The following is a 23187-nucleotide window of genomic DNA, read 5'->3' on the forward strand; positions in this document are numbered from 1 at the left end:
CTTATCCATAGGAGTAAGGCTGGGTTTACTCAGATGATTGAACTCTTGCCCAGTCCTATTTTGAGAGGCTTCTAACCTAACCATACTATTCATAAAGTTGCACGGTCATGTACCAAACAGTGTTTCTTTGCTATTCATAAGGTTTTCCCTGGCCAATTATTTGAGAAGTGGACGGCCTCTTCCTTCCTCCTAGTCTGTCTCAGTCTGCAAGCTGGGATGATACCTGTGCACCATGTGCATCCCACTGGGTTAGAAACACCAGTGGCTCAGCCTAAAACCTCCTATCAATACGTCACCATGGTAGGACAAACCAACAGACAAGTTTGTCTACCTGTTGAAAACCTCTTGTACCACCCTTACCTGGGTCCCTGCGGCTGACTCCTCCTCTGTCCAGATTCCTAGGCCTTTTAATCCCCTTTCTCCTGCTCTCCCACCCAGCTGCTTTGGACATGCCTCAGTTCCTCTCTTCACCTGGATCCCTGCAACTGACTGCTCCTATGTCTGAGTTTCTGGCATTTAATCCCCTTCTTTCTGCTCTCCTGCACTGCTGCTTTGGGCATGCCTGATTTCCCTCTTCTCACTTGGATCCCTGGGACTGACTACTTCTCTGTCAGGGTTCCTGGCTTTTAATCCCCTGTTTCCTGCTCTCCCTCACTGTTGCTTTGGGCGTGCCTGAGTTCCTCTCCTCACCTGGATCCCTGTGGCTTACTGCAAACACATTAGATAAATACAAATCAAAACCACAATGAAATGCTGCTTCACTCTATAGTACTGATAATAATAATAGGTGCTGCTTAAGATATGGAGAAATGGGAACCATCTGACATTGATGGTGGGAATGTAAAGTGGTACAGTCAGTGAAAAATGATTTGGTAGTTCTTCTTCAATAAGTCAAACAGAATTACCATAACCAGAAGTTCTACTCTAGGAATATACCCCAAATGAATTGAAAACAGATGTGGAAAAAAAATTGTACACAAATGTTCGTAGCAACACTCTTTACAATAGTCAAAAAATGGAACCAGCTCAAACATCTACCAGCTAATGAATAGATAAACAAATCATAACATATCCATATAATAGAATAATATTCAGTCATGGAAAGGAATGAAGTACTGATGCTTGCTACAACACGGAAAAACCTGGAGATCATTCATCAAGTGAAAGAAACCAGGCACAAAAGGCCACATGTTGTATGATTACATTTACATGACATATCCAGAGTTGGCAAATTCATTGAAACAGAAACCAGATTAGTAGTTGTCAGGGGCTGAGGGAATAGATACCACCTCGGAAAGCCAAAAAGGGGTCGCTATGAGTCAGAACCAACTCGAAGGCAGTGAGTTGGAGAAAGGGGAATGAAGAATGACTGCTTAATGGGTATAGCATGTATTTTTAGGAGATAAAAATGGTCTAGAATTAGATAGTGGTAATGGTTGCACAACCTTGTGAATGTACTAAATATTATTGTATTGTACTTATTTAAAAGGTTAAAATAGTGAGTTTTATGTTGTGTGTATTTTACCACAATTCTTATAAAAAGAAGAAGCTGTCTTCAGTGAGCTTTCATTCCAAGCAAACCATCAAAGTTAGATTGAAAGGAAGAAATTAGCATTGAGAGAACCTAAGAATGAGCTGAGATATTGGAGAGCACAAGAGATCTGGCCATGGGAGTTGCCTTCTCCTAATTTAATTGCTGTGGATGAGGACATGGATGAGGGAGAATATCTAAGGCCCCCTGCTTGTCTGAAGCCTTTTCCTTTCTCTGCTTTAAAACTCAATAAAGTTGTCCATGGCAGATCCTGGGTCTAACCAACTCAGTGGGGATTCAGCTCTCCAAGTCACTTGCTAAGAGATACAATGAAAGTCACTTAATCTCTCTGAGCCTCTGTTTGTTATAAAATTAAGAAAAACAAACAAACAATCTTATAAGATCATTCAGAAAGTTAGAGATATTTTCCTTATGCATGCCTGGGACATACTGGGTACCTGGTAAATGGTAGCTCTTCTAGTCTTCTTATTATTTTCATCATAATAATTTTTCCTATTGCTGGCATTCAAAATCATGCACTAGCTGGAAGAATGAGTATCCTCATCTCCATTTCTTTCTATCTTCCTCCTTTGGAGAATGCACCCATTTACCTTTCCCCATATCCTCATAGTTGTATTCCCCCTCCTCTCTCTGTCTTCCTCTCCTTTTATCCCTCCCTTCCTTTTTCTTCCTCTCTCCTTCCCTCTCTCTCACTCCCTCTCTTCTTCCTCCTCCCCCTTCTTTCTCTCTCCTTGCCTCTCTGTCCCTCCCTCCCTCTCTCTCTCCCCGCCTTTGTGACTGTCCTGATAGTTTCCTGAGAGGACTGGAAGCTGAGCTTGCAAGCTGCCAGACCTCATGCTCTACACTCATCCCTCTCTCCAAAATCTTATCAAATATTAAAAGCTGTGAAATAGGAGGCAGGTTTTAAATCATTTTAATCACAGCATTCCTCAGCCTGCTCAAAAGAGCTCGAAGGAATCGATTCAGAAGTGGTAATTATCATTGCAGCCCTGTGCCAGGCTCCAGGTCAGCATTAGCGTGCCAGCGACAGATGGCTGGCACTGGAAGTGGGGCCCTCCCAAGTGAGGGCACTGAACCAGAGATGCCTCACCAGAGGAAATAAAGCTGAGTCGTCCCAAGTTTGGTATCAGGTTTTAAACGTGCAAAAAATCCATTGAATCAAGTTACTTTGATCAAGTTCTTCCTAAGTACCAGGAATTTTTAGCTCCATTTAACCCTCACAGCAACTCTGGAAGATATTTATCATTATCCTAGTTTGTGAAGAAACAGAGGCTTAACAGAAAAATGTTAAGTCATGTCCCAACCAGTTGCCATCAAGTCAACTCTGAGTCATGGCAACCCCATGTGTATCTGTGTAGAGCTGTGCACCATAGAGTTTTTGGTGGCTATGACTTTTCAAAATTAGATCACCATGCCTTTCTTCTGAGGTGCCTGTGGGTGGACTCAAAACACTAACTTTTCAGTTAGTAGTCAAGCACTTAACTGTTTGCACCAGCCAGGTGGCTCAAGGCCAGTCAAAAAGTAGCACAGTCAGATGTGTCCAGCTTCAAAGCTTCACTATGTCCTCTATGCCTTGATTATCCTCCGGTTCAGGGCTCTGCTACAAATAGGCTGGAAGAGCCATAGCTCATCTTAGATCCCTGGCCTTCCTCTGTCCCCTCCCACTGTCTGCCTTGTCTTTGCTCACTTATCTTCCCCTCTCTCATGGGTTTATCCTCTGGGCTCTGACTCTTATTCCCCTCTTACTCCCCTCTGGCTGCTGGCATTTATCCATGCATCCCAAAAACCCAATGAGTTATGTTTGTTGTTGTTGGTTGCACCATAGAGTTTTTGGTGGCTATGAGTCCATTCCAACTCATAGCGATCCCATGTATGCAGAGTAGAACTGCTCCATAGGGTTTTCAAAGCTGTGACCTTTCAGAAGTAGATTGCCAGGCCTGTCTTCTGAGGTATCCCTGGGCAAATTCAGAATCACTAACATTTTGACTAGTAGTTGAGTGCTTAACCTTTCATACCACCCAGAAACTCCAATGAGTTACAAGCCCTTTCCAATGACCTGTGCATCCCAGGCTAGCTGTCCCTCATCTCACTAGGCTCATCTCTCACAATACCTGCACCCTCTCATGTCTATGTGGCAATTCTACTGAGAATTAGCTTCCTTAAACTCCATAAATTCCTTGTTCTCTTGCTTTCTTGCTTTTGTGTGTGCTTTTCCCCTGCCTGGAACAACTTGCTCTGTCTCCTTCTCTAAGGCTCAGGTTAAACATCACTTCTTCCTAGAAAGATTGCTGACTCCTAGTTAGGTGCTTTACCTTAATTTATATTCCTCTGGCTTTCCTCCTATCCTAGCAACCATTGTTTGGTTGGAATTTTTTGTTGAACCATCCTTTTAATAATCAGACTGGAAGAGGAGTAAGAACATGTCTGGCTGATTCATCACTAGTACAGGGCCAAGCCTGGTGCCCAGTGCATAGTAGGTACTTGTAGACATTGGCAGAATATTTTGTTGTTAGGTGTCATTGAGGTGACTCCATCTCATGGTGACCTTATGTATACCAGAACAGAACATTGCCTAGACCCACACCTTCTCCATGATTGTGACATATTTGAGTCAATTGTAGCCACTGTGTCAATCCATCTCACCTGGTCTCTCTCACTTTCACTAGTTCTCCACTTTAACAAACATGGTAGCCTTCTCTGGTGATCCTTTTTGATGACACCTCCAAAATAAATGAATTAAAGTCTCAGACATTATTCTGTGATCCATAGGATTTCCATTGCCTCATTTCTGGAAGTAGATTGCCAGGCCTTTCTTCTCAGTCTCTCTTAATCTGGTAGTGCCACTGAAACTTTACCACCATGGGTGACCTTGCTGGTTTTGAAATACACAAAAACCACCACAGTAGGGCAAACTGACAAATGTATAGTGAGCAAAACTAAATGAGCTAAGTGAATAATGTAGAGATTTGTGGAAGCTCAGGGGATAGCATAGAGTCTGTAGCTCTGAGCCAGCAAGTTATGTAAGTGAGCAAAGCAAGCCATTTGCATACAAAATACCAAAGGATATTCTTCAATTTCACAAGAAAATATGTTTTCTATCATTTTTCTTGAAAAATGCATCCCTCTTGATCTATCTTTCATTTCCCCACATTTAATAGAGATGTGAATACCGAGCTATGTCTCTACTATAAGACAAATAACACTTTATGCACAGTAATAAATGACAATCCACATAGTCTTCTTCTTAGAAAGACAAAAGGAGATGTCAGAGCTATGTGAATGGAAGAGCACAGATCCTGCTTACGGGGGCAGCTACTCCTTAACTCCAGCACATTGTTGCCCAGGGCCATAGAAATCCAGTGAGGCCACATTCCCTGATTGCTCAAGAGAAGCTGGAAATAGATTTGATGCACAATGTCCCAAAGTTTACAAGTAGCAGAATGATTGGTGATTGGGACCCACCCAGAGGTCCCCTGAAGACTGGCCTGGCAGTCTGCTTCCAAAAGGTCACAGCCTTGAAAACTCTATGGAGCAGTTCTACTCCGTACACAGGGAGTCGCCATGAATTGGAATCAACTCAGTGGCAACTAACAACAGCAACAACAAATCATGGGCATATGCATTTTTGAAAAAAGCATTCACAAACAAAAACAACACAAATAAGCCAAATCAAACATCTGCTGAGAGCTTTTAGTTCTTAGTTTGCAATATCTGCATACATCATCCCACTCGATGGGGAGATTTCCTTGTAAATGGACCCAGGTGGGACCCCAGAATCCCCAAGTGTCTAGAGTTCAGTGCATCCCGCACACACCCTTCTTATGCTCACCACACTTTCTTGAAGCTGCAGCAAACCCCACACTAAAGGAAATATTTATAACCCAACCAGGCAGCGCTTAAAAGATCAAGGCATCCGTGGAGTGCTGAAATCACTCGCACATTGTTCCCATTTCCTCTCTGCTGTAGGATCAAATGCTTCCAGTTTCAGTGATTAATCGCCTCTCAGTTTTCCCCACAAATTGCACACTATTATTGACAGCAACACAAATACTCATTTTGGGACTTTGCCGCTGCAACAAATGCAAGCCCTCGGGAGGGGCCTTACACTGATGACAGCCTGTGGCACACTCATGCTGCACACATTTTTTTCCCCGTTGTCTGAGTCAACTCCCATGAGACAGAGTAAGATCACCCTTTCCTGCTTACTGATGGGGATCAGGGAATCTTAAACAACAATCCAACAACAATGAGTCATATTATCTTTTTAATGGTTATTAGTTATTGAATGGAGTGCCTGAATGGTACAAACAGTTAACAAGCTAGGTGACTAACCAAAAGGCTGGAGGGTCCACTCTACCAGAGGCACCTTAGAAGAAAGGCCTAGCAGTCTACTTCTGAAAAAAATAGCCATTGAAAACACTGTGGGGCACAGTCTGTTCTGATGCACATGAGGTCACCATGAGTTGGCATCCCCTTGATGGCAAGCATTTAGATTAGTTTCCTTACTGAATGTTTTCTACATGTCATGTATTATGCCAAGTGCATTATCTATACTATCTCATTCAATCCTCTAATATACTTAAGGAGGGAGAGGACAAGAGGTCTTGGCAGCAGTATTATTATTTTACACTTGAAGTAACTGAGGCAGAGGAAGGTTAATCCCAAAATCACATAGCTAATCAGTGGTAGAGCAGAGAGGCTGCTACTAGTCCAGAGCTTCTGCCTCAACTCAGGCCTTTCTTTCTTGACTGGAGCACTAACACAGACCCACCCAGTCTTTTCCAAGTTGGCTGGGCAAGAAAAAGTCTTTTTTTTTTTTTTTGCAGAAACTCCAGTCACTATAGTGCTACTGTTGATGGTCTGGGGTTACTATACTATTGATGCTTCTAGTATGCCCCTAATGTGTTGTCCAAGGATCTCTGGAGGTGTAGTGGTTAAGGCATTTGGCTACTAACCAAAAGATCAGTGGTTCAAACCCACCAGCTGCTCCACTGAAGTAAGTTGAGGCAGTCTGCTTCCATAAAGATTTACAGCCTTGGAAACCCAACAGGGGTCACTATGAGTCAGAATCGACTTGATGGTAGTGAGAATGTGTTGTCTATACTTGAGGGTGGGAGGACTGAAGAAATCTAGTCTTTCTGTGTTTTTTGCCCAGAGACCCTGTTGGGTGTGCTGCAAGCTTGCTGTCTGAGAATATTCCAGAAAAGTGCTTCTCAAACTCAAATCATTGGAGATATTGTCTAGGATTTATAAATTCCCAAGGGTAACTTATTTTTTAGTTGTTGAGTTTTTATTTAAATAATAATATTTTAAAATCGATTTTATATCCTGGATCATATGTTTTAGCCATGTATGCCAGAAATGGCAAACTATGGCCCATGAGCCAAATCTGAACCCTAGCTATTTTTGTATGGCCTATGAGGTCAACATAAAGGAAACAAAAATCCTCACAAATGAACCAGTAAACACCACCAAGATAAATGGAGAAAATATTAAAGTTGTCAAGGATTTCATTTCACTTGGATCCACAATCAATGCCCGTGGAAGCAGCAGGCTAAGAATAGGATCCAGTTCTCTTCTTGCTCTCCCAAAATGCTTGCTTTACATGCAATTGGAAGTCTGCCCCATGCTGCAATTTAAGTCCATATTTTCTTCTACATTATTATGATAGTTTTCCTTGATATTGCTTATCTGTAATGGTTTTGCCTGTCTTCCCTGGAATGACTATAATCTCCTTAAGGGTGGAAACCACATCTGTGTTTGCACAACATCCAACACTATTCTAAGGAGTCATAGTGCTGAAAACATTCTTAATGCTAAATCAGAAAATGTCCCACCTGGTTCTTATTATCTCTGCCAAACCATGTCAGTTCCAACCACTCCTCTCTCTAATGATGTAGTTGTATCATTTTATTTGTACAAAGCAGTATTTAAACCTGCCTTTCAATTTCCCCTTAGTTTAAAATAAACAAAACAGTTGTCATAGAGTCAACTCTGATTCATGGTGACGCCGTAAGAGTCAGAGAAGAAGTGCGTTCTATAAGGTTTTTGATGGCTGATTTTCTGGCAGTAGTTAATCAGGATTTTCTTCTGAGGTGCCTCCTGGTGGACTTGAATGCTTAACCTTTTGGCTAGCAGCCAAGCATGTCAACTGTTTGCAACACCCAGGGGCTCTACCCCTGAATTACTGTGAAATAGTTGAAAAGTCTAGAATTACGTCGTGTCTAAGCAAGGGTCCTTACCAATTATTCACGTTGGAAAAAACTATGGTTAATGGAATCCTCAATGTTATGGATAACATTACAAAGAATAGGAATTCTAAAACACTTAATTGTGCTAATGAGGAAACTGTACATAGAAAGGCAGTCATTCAAACAGAACAAGGGGATACTGAATGGTTTAAAATTAGGAAGGGTGTGCATCATGGTTGTGTCCTTTCACACCATACTTACTCAATCTGTGTGCTGAACAAAGAATCTGAGAAGCTGGACTATATGAAGCAGAATGCGGCATCAGGTTTGGAGGAAGTTACATTAACAACCAGTGATATGCAGATGACACAACCTTGCTTGCTGAAAGTGAAGAAAATTTGAGGGACTTATTGATGAAGACCAAAGACTACAGTCTTTAGTACAGATTATGCCTCAACATAAAGAAAACAAAAATCCCCACAACTGAGCTAATAAACCACATTATCGTAAATGGAGAGAATGTTGAAGTTGTCAAGGTTTCATTTTACTTGGATCCACAATCAATGCCTATGGAAGCAGCAGTCAAGAAATCAAACAACGTATTGCATTGGGCATATCTACTGCAAATGACTTCTTTAAAGTATTAAAGAACAAAGACTTTGAAGACAGTTGCACCTTACTCAAGCCACAGTATTTTCAATCACCTCATATACATGTAAAAGCTGGACAATGAATAAGGAAGAAAGAAAAATAATTGATGCCTTTGAATTATGGTGTTGGCAAGTAATATTGGATATTCCATTAACTGCCAGAAGAACAAACAAGTTTGTCTTGGAAGAAGTACAGCCAGAATGCTCCTTAAAGCAAGGATGGCAAGACTTTGTCTCATTCTTTGTTATCAGAAGAGACCAGTTCCATTTACATCAGGTAAATACACTCCTAAGAACAATCAATCATGGGAGAACAGAAGGGAAGTATTTGTACTGAGAGATCGCTCAGGGGGCAGGAATGCATAGAAAAGGACACAGGAAAGAGGTAACTACAGGGAGGAAATGGGAAGAGAGCTGTTACATTGTGGGGAATTGCAGTCAATGTCATAAACAAAATGTGTATGAACTGCTGTATGGAAAATGAATTTGCTCCATAAACTTTCACCCAAATCACAATAAAAATAAAAATAAAAAAGAAGAGACCAGTTCCTGGAGAAGGACCTTTTGCTTGGTAAAGTAGAGGGTCAGCAAAAAAGAAGACCTTCAATGAGGTAGATTGACACAGTGGCTATAACAATAGGCTCAGACATAGCAACTATTGTGAGGATGGTGCAGGACCAGTCAGTGTTTTGTCCTGTTATACATAAGGTCACCATGAGTCAGAACAAACTTGATGGCACTTAACAATAACATGAGGAGTTCTGGTGGTGCAATGCCTAAGGCATTTGACTGCTAACCAGAAGGCTGGTGGTTCAAAAACACCAGCCACTCCTTGGAAAGATTGGGCGATCTACTTCCATAGTGATACTGCCTTGGAAACCCAAAGAGGGGTCTCTGTGAGTAGGACTCAACTCGACGGCAGTGAGTTGAGAACAACAACACGAAGTAAGAAGAGTCCCTGGGTGGTACGAATGGTTAAAGCTCTTGGTTGCTTGCCAAAAGGTTGGCAGTTCAAGTCCATCCAAATCCACCTCAGAAGCATGGTCTGGCGATCTAGTTTCAATAAATCAGTCACTAAAAACCCTATGAAGCACAGTTCTACTCTGACACATATGGGGTTGCCATGTGTCAGAGTCAACTCTGACTGGTGTGAAATAAGAATGGTTTTTACATTTTTAAGTGGTTGAGGAAAATCAAAAGAATAGTATTTCGTAACACTTGAAAATCATATGAAATTCAAATTTCAGTGTTCATAAATAAATTTTTATTGAAGCACAGTAACATTGAAGCATTTACTTATTATCTGTGGCTGCTTTTACAATACAGTAGAGTTGAGTAGTTGGCCCACAAAGCCAAGAATATTTACTGTCTCCCCCTTTATAGAACAAGTTCGCTGACTCCTAATCTGTGCTGTGTGACTGAAGTGTCCATATTTAAATGTGTGCTTCTGGCTTAGTTGAGTACTCTGTTTTATTGTTTTTACCTTCACTGTCAGGGGCTAATGAGGAAAAAAATAGACAAAGATTTAGGTACCTAGAGCATCTGCATCTGAAGGAACAAAATTTCCTTCAGCTTGAAGAGGGAAGAGCAATGGGAGATTTGAGTCATCCCAGCTCAAGGTAGCACAGGCAGGCTGAAGGGAAATATATAAAACACAAAAACGTGAACCCCATGCCATAGTCACACTGCAAGCAGCAATTTAGTTCCAACTAAACAACCTCATATTAAACTAATGTTGTTAATTTGAAGTTTATTAGTTTTGCAGTCTTATTTGTATTTAATTTGGAAATTTGCTTCTTTTTTATTGCTGAATAAAAGCTATAAACATAAGGATTTTATACCTCGTTTTATGTTTGTACATATTAAGTAACATTATGGTAAAAATAAGTCAATGCTTATCGAAATTTTTTCCCTTTAATAGGGCATATGTTACTCAAGTTTAAGCAGGAAAAAAGGGTGCAAGAAATATCAATTACATTATATCTTTAAACAGTTAATGTAATCTAAGCCTCCTTTTGCTATTCTGACAGAAAATTCAATCTCAGTTACTGTGGGAGGTCCTCACCCCACTTTGGGAGGGGAGTGGTTCAGTAAGAACCCTAGGCTTGTGCTGAGACTAGTTCTCAGGTTTTTTGGGGGAACGACCATATTTTATCATCTCACCTGTGTCTATACTGCCTTTGTTTGTGCTGAGCCCCACTGCCTGCCACTTAGGCTCTGCTGCTCTGCGTAGCTCAAAGTTGTCCCTCACTGAGTCCTTGGCTTGCTTCCCTCCCCCTCACTCAGCTCCTTCTAAGTAGACAGAGTACACTTTTTCTTGAGGCATTTAGAAGCTAAGGCTGGCCTGACTTTCCTGTGTGGCAGTGGGTTATGGGGGGAGAGTAATAGAAGGGTACAGCTAAGAACAATTGGTCTTCCTTCTTCATAATTCACCTAATTTCAACTGTTTTGTAGAAAACACTTTTTCCTTAACTGGAAAGTTCTTCCCTGGCACTGAAGATGAGAGAGTGAATGGAGCTCTTTTAATCATCCTTTGAGTTCCCAATATATGAGCTAGCTATTGCTGTGTAACAAATCACCCCAAATGTAATGGCCTGAAACAACAAAAATAATTTACTGTGTTCACATATCTGCAGTTTGGGCAGGACTTGGCAGGGATGGCTTGTCTGTGCTCCATGTGGAGTCAGATGACTAATTCAACTGAGGTGTGGAGGATCCCCTTTCAGGATAATTCACAAATATGGTTGGCAAATGGGGCTGGCTGCCAGTTGAGAGCTCAGCTGAGCTATAGCAGTGGTTTCTCTCTACATAAGTTTCTCCATAGGCTTCTTATTTGGGCCACATAGCATGGTGACCTCAGGGCAGCCCAACTACTTAGATGGTGACTAAAGGCTTCAAAATCAAGTGTTCCAGCAAACAAGATAGATGCCGTATCTCTTTTTATAACCCAGCCCCAGAAGTCACCTACTTTCACTTCTGCCCATTCTAAAAGGGCTTCTAGGATTAGTGGTATTGTTGCAGGCATCTTTGGAAAACACAATCTGGAATACCCAATATTAGCATGGAATAGACCCTCACTCAGCTCCCATGCTTCATCATTTACAGGTAATCCCTGAATTATGACAGGGTTCCATTCCAACAATGACAGAATAGAAGTCAGTTCTGATGGAAGTTGAATACCTCATTTCTTTCTTCAGTTTTCATTATTATTGCCTTTTATTATCAGTATGTTTATAAATCCAATTTTTATTTGTCTTTGGGTGTTGGAAACATTACATCTGAAAATGATAACATCAGCAAATTATGCACTGCAACTTTGTATGCAGTATATATTACTAAAGATAAGTTGTACAAAAGAAAATGGTCATAAGTGCAGTTTGTTGTAACTCAAATATATTGTAAGTCAGGGACTACCTATATTAGCTACTTGGACAAGTGACTTCAACTCTCCAAGTTTCTGTCTCCTCTGCTGAAGTGGGAACAGATGATTATTACCTCAGGATAATACATTAAATGAGATAATAAAAATTAAAAATAATAAAATGTTAGCCTGGCACCTGGCACATAGTCCATGCCCAACAAATATTAGCTTCTCTCTTTATTCCTCAAATCCATCTTTGTTAGTTACTGTCAAGTTGGCTCCAACTCATGGTGGTCCCATGTACAACAGAATGAAGTGTTGCCCAGTTCTGCACCATCTCCATTATCTTTGGTATATTTGAGTCAATTGTTGCAGCTATTACATGAATCTCATTGAGGGTTTCCTTTGTGTCTGCTGACTCTCTACTTTGCAAACATGATGTCCTTTTCTAGCAATTGGTCTTTCCTAATGATGTGTCCAAAGTAAATGAGCTGAAGTCTCACCATCTTTGCTTCTAAGGAACATTCTAGCTGTATTTCTTCTGAGACATATTTGTTCATTCTTCTGGCAGTCCACGGAGTATTCAGTATTCCTCACCAGCACTGCAATTTGAATGCATCCATTCTTCTGTGGTCTTCCTTATTCAATGTCCGGTTTTCGCATGCATATGAGATGATTAAAAAGATCATGGCTTGAGACAGGCCAACTCAAAGCAGTCTTCTTTTTGGCCACAACTTTTGAAGCATTTTCCCACAGAAAATTCTATCCATGTATTCATAAATTTACAGATTACACATAGATCATTATTCAAATATTGCTAGCCGATTGGCCTTTTCAAAGTAGACTTAATTTCAAAGCCCAGAGTTGCTGGCTGTGAGAAGGAGCCAGCAGGGGTCCTTTTGCCAACACTAGATCAATGGATGGGGGACATCTGGACCTCCCTCTGGTGGTGCTGATTGAAGTGGAAGGGCCACCATATGTCTCTTCCAGAAGGGTGACTGACTCCCTGCTTTGGTCCCAGTTCTCCCGAGATTTTCCTGAAAGCCCTTCCGGCTTGCCCAGTTGGGAGTGTTAGCACATCAGATCCCATGCTTTGGTGAAAAATGTAAACAGAGACCTGATTTTTCATTTTAAATGAAGCCAAGCATATTGCTCCCAGCAGATGCCGAGTGACTCAATCTGTCCTCTCGGTTTTGAAGGGAACTGAAGAACAACATGGTAAAATAAAGCAAACAGCACATTTATTGGTTGATAAAATGCTGTTTTAGACTACCCTGGCATTATATGGTGATTGCTATGCAGCGAACATCTGTTATTAAATCCAGACTTCTGTTGCCTGGATACATTGAGTCAAAAGCTGGAGCCAATGAGAAATCCATTTATGTGTCTGTTGTGTGTGAATGTCAGAGCTCATATGACGCTTTTGTCTTCATTCTAACAGAATCATTTAATATGAAATGTGTCACTTGTTAATTCTGACTCCAGGGCAATACTGTTTTTATTTGATGGGAAAGGATTTAAGAAACAAAGAAACAGTATTCTCAGGTGCTGTAAGTAGTTCTATTGATTAATTTTTGGATACAGCTGATGAATCTGGAAAGAGTAGGATTTTCTAGAAAGAGTGCATATCATTTGACTCAATAATCGAAATTCTAGTGACCTGTCTTAGAGACATATTAGAAATGAGCACACATATTTGAGAATAAGGATGTTAAATGCAGTATTATTTATAACAAAAAAATTGAAAGGTAGCTAAATGACATAAGTTGAGAACTTTATATTAGCTGCAAATTCTGTGCTATTTCATATCACAGCTTAATCCCTTCTTGATGGGATTTAATTTGTTTACAATTTTATGTGATCATAAAAAATATCTCAGTGGAAAACTTTAAACATTTTTTTATTATCTCTTTTGGATAGCTTGCTAGATGTGGAATTGTTAGACAAAGCCTGCATCGTAGTATTTATTCACTCAGTCAACAAAAGTCTTGAGTGTCCACTGTGTGCTAGGCAGGCAGTGCCATAGACATTGGGGTCCAATGACCAAGGACAAACAAGCAGACAGAGTTCCCTATTTGTGGATGAGAAAGGAGGAAAGAAAGCTGGAGGAATCTAGCAGACACCACTGGATGCTGTCAAGGGGGCTGAGAGTAGTTGAAAAGCTAGTCAGGGATTCTGAGTGCTACTGTCCAAAGGACATTGAATGGAAAAAAGGAAACCGATTGCCTTCAAATTAATTCTGACTCATGGTGACCACGTGTGTCAGAGTAGAACTGTGTTCTATGTGGTTGTCAGTGGCTGGCTTTTCAGAAGTAGATCACCAGGCCTTTCTTCTGAGACACCTCTAAGTAAACTCAAGCCACCACTAACCTTTTGGTTAGCAACTAAGCTTGTTAACCATTTGAACCACCAAGGCACTCCCACAATGAATGAGATAGGGTTCAAGTAGCTTGAGAAAGTACCTGGGGGGAAAAAAAAAAGAGGATAATTGGTTCTGTAGGGACTGAAATGGAGGGTGGGAATGAAGGGAACTTTCCTGCCTGAGTGCATCTGGAAGAGACAGAGGAGAGCTTTTTAGCTGGGCAGACTAACAGGGTTGGGGGCCCAGGCCTGTGGACTCACCATTAGCCAGGCTATGCTTGTGAATAGGTGCGAAGCAGAGATCTTCCTTGGGTGGAGCCCAGCAGAGAAGAGGAAGAGGTCAGCAAAGATGAGATGGTGAATAAAGAATTACTCCAGAGCTAGCACCATTTGCCTAAGATGGTGTTGGAAAAAGTGGTTCATTCACTCATCATGAAATATTTTCTGAATATCTACTATGTGCCAGGTTTTATTCCAGGCAGTGAGGGCCCACCAATGGGCATAACAGATAGGAACCCTTAAAGTAGAAAAAGAGATAATAAAGACATAAATTACAAAAACATGATTAACTCTATGGAGGAAATAAGTCGGGCTAGAGTGGAGAATCTACTTGCGTAGACTGGTCAAGGAGAGTCTTTCTTTGAGAGGATGTTTGAGCTAACATGTGGATATTGAGAAAGAGGCAGTCATGAATATCATATCAGTCAACTCCAACTTATGGTCCCCATGTGTGTCAGAGTAAAATGTTCCACAAGGTTTCCAGTGGCTGAGATTCCACAAGTAGATCATTTGGCCTTTCTTCTGAGATGCCACTGGGTAGACTCAAACCTCTAGCCTTTCAGTTAGCTAGTGAGTGTGTTAGCCATTTGTTTTACCCAAGGACTCCTAGTCATGAATAGACTGGGAGAATAATGTTCTAGAAGGGAACAAGAAGAATACAAGGCCTGAGGTGGAAACGAGTTTGGCATGTTTGAGGAAAAGACAGTAAGTCATGGCTAGAGTATTTAAACAAAGTTGAAAATGCCCTAAGTAAGTATATCAGTGATTGAAAGTAATTACAAGATGAAAGAGCTGAACAGAAGATTTCAAAGAGCAGCTTGAGAAGACAAAGTCAATTATTATAATGAAATGTGCAAAGACCTGGAGTTAGAAAACCAAAAGAGAACACATTTGGCATTTCTCTAACTGAAAGAACTGAAGAAAAAAGTCAAGCCTCAAGTTGTAATAGTGAAAGATTCTATGGGCAAAATATTGAATGATACAGGAAACATCAAAAGAAGATGGAAGGAATACACAGAGTCACTACACAAATAAGAATTGATTGATGTTCAACTATTTCAGGAGGTGGCATATGATCAAGAACCAATGGTATTGAAAGAGGAATTCCAAGCTGCACTGAAGGGATTGGTGAAAAACAAGGCTCCAGGAATTGACAGAATACCTGGTGAGATCTTTCAACAAATTGATGTAGCGCTTGAGGCTCTTACTTATTTATGCCAAGAAAATTTGAAGACAGCTACCTGGATAACTAACTGGAAGAGATCCATATTTGTGCCCATTCCAAAGAAAGGTGATCCTACAGAATGTGGAAATTATCAAACAATATCATTAATATCACACACAAGTAAAATTTTGCTGAAGATAATTCAAAAGTGGTTGCAGCAGTATACTGACAGGGAACTTCAGAAAGGCAAGCTGGATTCAGAAGAGGATGTGGAATGAGAAATATCATTGCTGGTGTTAAATGGATCTTGGATGAAAGTGAAGAATACCAGAAATATGTCTACTTGGGTTTTATTGACTATACAAAGGCATTTGACTGTTTGGCTCATAATAAATTATGGATCACATTGCAAAGAATGGGAATTCCAGAATACTTAATTGTGCTTGTGGAGAACCTGTACAGAGACCAGGTGGCTGTAATTCAAACCGAAAAAGGAGATACTGCATGGTTTAAAATCAGGAAGGGTGTGTGTCAGGGTTGTATTCTTTCACCAAATTTATTTAATCTTTATGCTGAGCAAGCAATCCAAGAAGCTGAACTATCTGAAGAAAAATATGGCATCAGGGTTGGAGAAAGACTCATTAACAACTTGTTTTTTATATGTAGATGACACAAACTTGCTTGCTGAGAGTGAAGATGACTTGAAGCCCTTATGATGAAGTTTAAAGACTGCAACCTGCAGTATGGATTACATCTCAAAATGAAGAAAACAAAAATCCTCACAAATGGACCAATAAGCAACATCAAGATAAAAGGTTTGAAGTTGTCAGGGATTTCACTTTGCTTGGATCCACAGCGGACACCCATGGAAGCAGCAGTCAAGAAATCAGACAACGTATTGCACTAGGCAAATCTTTTGCAAAAGATTTCTTTAAAGTGTTAAGAAGAAAAGATATCACTTTGAAGACTAAGGTGCACCTAACCTGAGCTATGGTATTTTTAATCACCCCATATGCATGTGAAAGCTGGACAATGAATAAGGAAAACTGAAGAAGAGTTGATGTCTTTGAATTGTGATGTTAGTGAAGAATAGTGAAAATACTATGCACTGCCCAGAAGAACAAACAAATCTGTCTTGGAATGTAGCCGGAATGCTCCTTGGAAGCGATGATGGCCACACTTCGTCTCACCTATTTTGGTTATTGGAAGGGATATCATACTTGTTAAGTGGAGGTTCAGCAGAAAAGGAGAAGAGCTTCAACATGATGGAACAACATAGTGGCTGCAAGAATGAGCTCAAGCATAGCAAGAATTGTGAGCATGATGCACAACTGGGCAGTATTTCATTCTGTTGTGCATGGGGTTGCTATAAGTCAAAGCCTACTTGATGGCACCTACAAAAACAGGTATGTCAGCAACTGTCACTACAGACAGTCTTCCCAAATTACAAATGAGTTCCATTCCTAAGTCTGTCTTTAAATTGAATGTGTATGTTAAGTTAGGTATATTTTGTAGCTAATATCAGTCATTCAAATATTTGTCTTAGTATATAATATATGGCATACCTTTCCATGCATGAAAATATTAACACAACACTTCCAAATACACTAAAACATGTTTAATAGAATACAGTGATAATAATAATGTTTTGATGTGCATCCTAATAGTGCCCATCTGTTGTATGAACTGTTGTATGTAATATAATAGGCTTCACAGGGAGTGGGAAGATTGGTTTGTAACTATGGGTTGTGTGTGGAAGTCTGGCATTCATAACTGGGGACGGCCTGTGTAGTAGTGTGTAAAAACCACCTCAGAACTCAGCAGAATAAAACAGCACAGCCGGGATTAGAACCCAGGTCTGAGTCTCTCCAAACTCTATTCTCTCTTTCATCTACATTCACTGCCTGTCTGTTTATATCCTATCAGATATTAAAACCATAACAGTCCCAGAATGTGTTGAATACATAAAAAGTAGTCCTGCATCTCAATGCAATGGTTATCAAACTTTAATGAGCATAACTCACTGCCATCGAGTCAATTCCGATTCATAGCAACCCCCTTTGGGTTTCTGAGGCAGTAAATCTTTACGGAAGTAGATCGCCCAGTCTTCCTTCTGTGGAGTGACTGATGGGTTTGAACCACCAACCTTCTGGTTAGCAGTCAAATGCCTTAGGCACTAAACCACCAGAGCTCCTTTTAATGAGCATACGAAACACCTAAAAACCAAAACCAAACTCACTGTCACTGAGTTGATTTTGAATCATAGAAACTCCCATTGGGTTTCCAAGTCTATAAATCTTTACAGAAACAGACTACCTTATCTTCTGCAGAGTGGCTGGTGGGTTTGAATGGCTGAACTTTTTGCTTAGCAGCCAAATACCTTAACCACTACACCACCAGAGCTTAAGAAACACTTATGATATGAACTGGTTAAAAATACAACATCTGAGACCTTACCCCAGAAAATCTCATTTAGCACATGTGGAGAAGGCCTCAAGAATCTGTATTTTTTAACGCCCCCTTCCCGCAAGTAGTTAGGATTAAAGCTGTCCATGGACCACATATGGAGAATCAGTGAATGGGAAACTTACAAAGTAACATCCCAGGCAGGACAGAAAAATAGTCCTGCCTCTTCACTTTCAGGGTTAGGTAGAAGCTGGCCCTAGACCCACTAGTTGTTAATGTCACAAAGAGTTTGGCCATTTTTAGCATCATGTGTACTTTGCTCATCTCTTCACTGTGCTGCCATCTCGCTGGCCTAGTCTGGGGAAGCCATGAGTTAATGGCATCTCCTGCAATGTAACGAACCTCCCCTAGGGCTCTACTCCCCTCTGAATGATGCTAGATCCTCTGGCATCTCAAAGTGAAGTCAGAGGTTCTTCAAACAGTCCCATGAGGATCCTTGGAATCTGAAGCCTCCTTATCCTCTGTTCTGAGCTGGATTTGACTCTTGCTTGGAGGCGGGAAATCCTGCAGGGCCAGAGCTTAGAGCGGCTCAGGAGGAATCAAAGCAAGAGTTCACCGCCTTTCTCCGACAGCCCCAAGTGTGTTTTCCTCTGAGCCTCTCTGTCTGAGTTGGGAGGAGGCATTATGGAAGCTCATTACTGGCTCACATACTTTGCCCTGAATCAGCTCTTAAATGCCCTGGGATAAAAAGCCCTAAACAGGGAAGAAAAAAAAGAGAGAGAGTTTTCTGCAAGTTCAGTGTGCCTGGTCCTTTCTGTCAGAACAAGGTTTAGACTTTTCTGCTCCAAATTTGGTTTTCTGAATCTTGAAATAAAAATGACTATTGACACCCTAGTCATCAATTGCTTGGGTGTTCTAACTCTTCCAATCCCCTCTCCCACCACCCATTGCCCATGTCCTACTCTACCCACTTCCATAGAGTCAATTATAACTCCTAGCTATGGTTTAGGACAGAGTAGAACTGCCCATGGGGTTTCCAAAGCTATAAATCTTTACAGAAGCAAACTGCCTCATCTTTCTCCTGTGGAGCAGCTGGTAGGTTCAAACCAGACTTTTTGATTAGCAATTGAATGATTTAATTATGCCACTAGAGCTCCTTTATCCTATACTAAGAAAGACAAAACTCCCACGAATCTATTCCTTCTTAGAAACACTGCTGAAAAGTAATTTCTTTAGGCTGTATTAAAATAAATTGCATTCTAAAGAAACCAGAGTGGTAATGATTGATATTAATTCAGCATTTCCTATATGCACTTTACATGCACTAGCTAATTTAATCCTTGTGACAACCCATGATGCATGTATTAATGTCATACTTATTTATAGATGAAGCAACTGAGGTTCAGAGAAGTCCCTGTGCAAAGTCACACAGGGCTGAGATCTAAATCCAAGTTCCCTGACTCCAGGAACCAGATCCTCAACCACTGTATTGCCTCCCACCTCATACTGCATTGAGCAGATTACACATGAGTGACAGTGTTCAAGCTGGATGTTGAAGTAGACAACCCTGGGCATATCCAGGGCATGGACACTCACAAAGAACCACATCACATAAAGAATGTTGTTGTTGTTGTTATGTGCCATAGAGTCGGCCCGACTCATAGCAACCCCTCCTTGGGTTTCCAAGGCAGTATCACTACGGAAGTAGATTGCCCCTTCTTCCTTCTGAGGAGTGGCTGGTGGGTTTGAACCACCAGCCTTCTGGTTAGCAGTCAAGTGCCTTAGGCACTATGCTACCAGAGCTCCCCACATAAGAAATAGTGGAAGGATTTGAGGACTTCATGTTCTAACATGAAGAAAAGGTAGACTCGTGGCATGGGCTGAGCAGGGAAAAGATATACAGACACATGCAAATTAACTTCAAATAGCTAAAGATCTATTAATAGGCAGAAGGATTAGATGGTCCTATATGGGCTCAAGAATTAAAAGGAACCAATGAGATGAAGTAATACCAGCATATAAGGAAAAGCCTTTCCAATACTCAAAAATGCCCAAAATTGGATTGGTCTGCCTTGGGAAGTAGAGATCTCCCTGCCCCTGGAGGTATATAAGCAGAGGTTTAGCATCTTCTTCTTCCTTTTTTTTTTTTTTTTCCAATTTTTATTGTGATGTGGATGAAAGTTTGCAGAGAAAATTCATTTTCCATACAGCAGTTCACACACGTTTTGTTTCATGCCATTGACTACAGTTCCCCACAATGTCTTCCCACTTCCTCCCCATAGTTACCTCTTCCTTGTGTCCTTCTCTCCCATGCACTCCTGCCTTCCAAGCTATCTCCCTCTGTGAACACTGCCCTTCTGTTCTCCTACATTGATTGCTCCAAGGGGTCTATGTTCCTGCTGTAAATTTTCACCCCATATGCCTGTCTATTGTTTGGCTGGAAGACAAAGGAGTGAGTTCAGTTTCAGACCTGAAGTGTAACTAGGGGCCATAATCTCAGGGGTCTCACCAGGCTCTATCAGACCAGAAAAAAATTTTTTTTTTTTTTAATGATTTTGAGTTTTGTTTCACGTTGTTCTCCCACTCTATCCAGGATCTCCTACACCGATCCTTCTCCAAGTGGTTGACAGTATAGCTGGGTACCATCTAGTTCTTCTGGTCTCATGGTAATACAGGCTGAGGATCACATAGCGTACTAGTCCCTTGGACTAATTGTTTCCATGTGTGTTGTGGTGGCTTCTTGGCCACAGCCAGCTACCCTGAGGGAGCATGTAGTTGGACTTGTGGGCTTAGGACCAGGGTCTCAGGGGACATCAAGCTCACTTGGTATCACATACTACATTGTTATACATTGAAGCATTGTTATACATCCTGCTTTGGGGGGTAGTGACTGTGGTCTTAAAAGCTTGCAAGTGGTCATCTAGATGCAGCAATGAGTCTCTCCTCATCCAGAGCAAAGAAGAATGAAGAAAAGCAAAAACACATGGAAACAAAACAACATGAAACAAAACTCAGAATCATAAAAAAAAAAAATGGTGGAGAGGATCCAGTGGAGTGTCTAGATTGAGACAGCCCTGGTGGCACAAACAGTTAAGCTCCAAGCTACTAATGAAAAGGTTGGTAGTTCAAACCTATGGAGCAGCTCTGGAGAAGAATGACCTGGTGATCTGCTTCTGTAAAGATTACAGCCAAGAAAGCCCTGTGGGGCAGTTCTTCTCTGTCACATGGGGTCACTATGAATTAAAAACAAGTCAGCGGTACCAAACAACAATAAGAATAAAGGACAAGTGATCTACTTTTGAAAATCAGTCATTGAGAACCCAATGTGTCACCACAAAATATTGTCCATAATAGTAACATGAGGATGTCACAAGATGTTTTGTTCTATTGTGCATGGGGTTGTCATGAGTTAGACCAGGCATAGTGGCAACTAACAACAAAAACCAACAACTTTTGAGGTACTTTTTTTTTTTTTTTTTTAATTTTTAGTGTGATTTGGGAAAATTTACAGAGCAAAATCACTTCCCATACAGCAGCTCACATACCCTTTGTCTCATGACATTGACTATAATTTTCTCCTGTGGAGCAGCTGGTAGGTTTGATGCAACAGCTCCCCTCCCACTTCCTCCCCTTAGTTACCTCTTCCCTGTGTCCTTCCCTCCATGCACTCCTGTCCCATGAGCTGTCTTCCTGTGCATACACAGCCCTTCTATTCTCCCATGATTGATCTCTCCAAGGAGTGTATCTACCTAATGTAAATGTTCACCTCATATGCCTGTCTTTTGTTTGGCCAGAAGCCATGGCTGTGGGTTCAATTCCAGACTGAAGGGTAAATAGGGCCATAGTCTCAGTGGTTCCATCAGGCTCTATCAGACTAGCAAACCTGGTCCTTTTTTTAAATGGTTTGAGTTTTGTTCCACATTGTTCTCCCACTCTATCCAGGACCTACTACAGAGATCCCCCTTCGAGTGATTGACAATGGTAACTGGGCACCATCTAGTTCTTCTGGTCTCATAGTTGTAGAGGCTGAGGATTGCACAGTGTACAAGTCACTTGGACTAATTGTTTCCATGTGTCTTTGGTTTTCTTCATTCTTCTTTGCTCTGGATGCGGAAACATCCATTATTGCATCTAGATGGCCACTTGTAAGCTTTTAAGGTCTCAGCTGCTACTCGCCAAAGTAGGATGTAGAACAATGTTTTGTATAGTATGTTATGCCAATTGAGCTTGAAGTCCCCTGCAACTGTGGTCCCAAGCTCACAGGTCCAACTACTCGCTCCCTTTGGGTAGCTGGCTGTAGGCAATAAGTGACTACAAACTTGTCCCTTGTCAGCTCTACTATAAACCTGGGAATTCTTAACAAAACATACAAATACACTTGTAGAAACATTGTCTTCCAATCCTATACATGGTCTTGGACACACTTCCCCCTCCATAGACATACCTAATAGTTCAGCTTGTCCACCCATATGCCCATGTTTGCCTTCATTGACAACACAGTACTGTATGTGCAAAAGGGTTCATCTTTGTTGTCTGTACCTCCCACGAACCTCTCTATGTCTTCCTCTTCCTCAATGTCACCATGTTGATTACTCACATTTGGTACATTGCCCTTCTCTTCACCCAGATCAATACTTGTCTCTACTTATCTAACAGCGTTCCCTCCCCTCCTCTCCCATCCTCAGTAGCCAACAAAGAAACTTTCTTTCCGTATATAAAACTTTCCTTGACTTTTTACAATAACAGACTAATACAGTATTTGTCCTTCTGTGATTGACTTGTTTCAGTCACCATAATGTCCTCCAAGTTCATCCACGTTATGCGGTGTTTTGCAGATAATCTCTACATTATTCTTTGGGGTTGCATAGTATTCTGTTGTGTGTATGTACCTTACTTTGGTTATGTGTTCTTCTGTTGATGGGCACCTAGGTTGTTTCCATCTTTTGGCTATTGTAAATAGTGCTGCAGTGAACATGGGTGTGCATATATCTGTTCTTTTCTGGTTCTTACTTCTTTAGGATATATACCTAGTAATGGAATGGCTGGATCAAATATTTCTAATTCCAACTTTTTAAAGCTTTGCCATACTGCTTTCCTTGGAGCTCTGGTAGCATAGTGCCTAAGGCACTTGACTGCTAACCAGGAGGCTGGAGGTTCAAACCCACCAGCAACTCCTCAGAAGGAAGGTTGGGCAATCTACTTCCATAGTGATACTGCCTCAG

The sequence above is a fragment of the Orycteropus afer genome, unplaced genomic scaffold, assembly GCF_000298275.1.
Source record: "Orycteropus afer afer isolate SDZICR_OR568_19922 unplaced genomic scaffold, OryAfe1.0 scaffold00062, whole genome shotgun sequence".
Classification (NCBI taxonomy): domain Eukaryota; kingdom Metazoa; phylum Chordata; class Mammalia; order Tubulidentata; family Orycteropodidae; genus Orycteropus; species Orycteropus afer.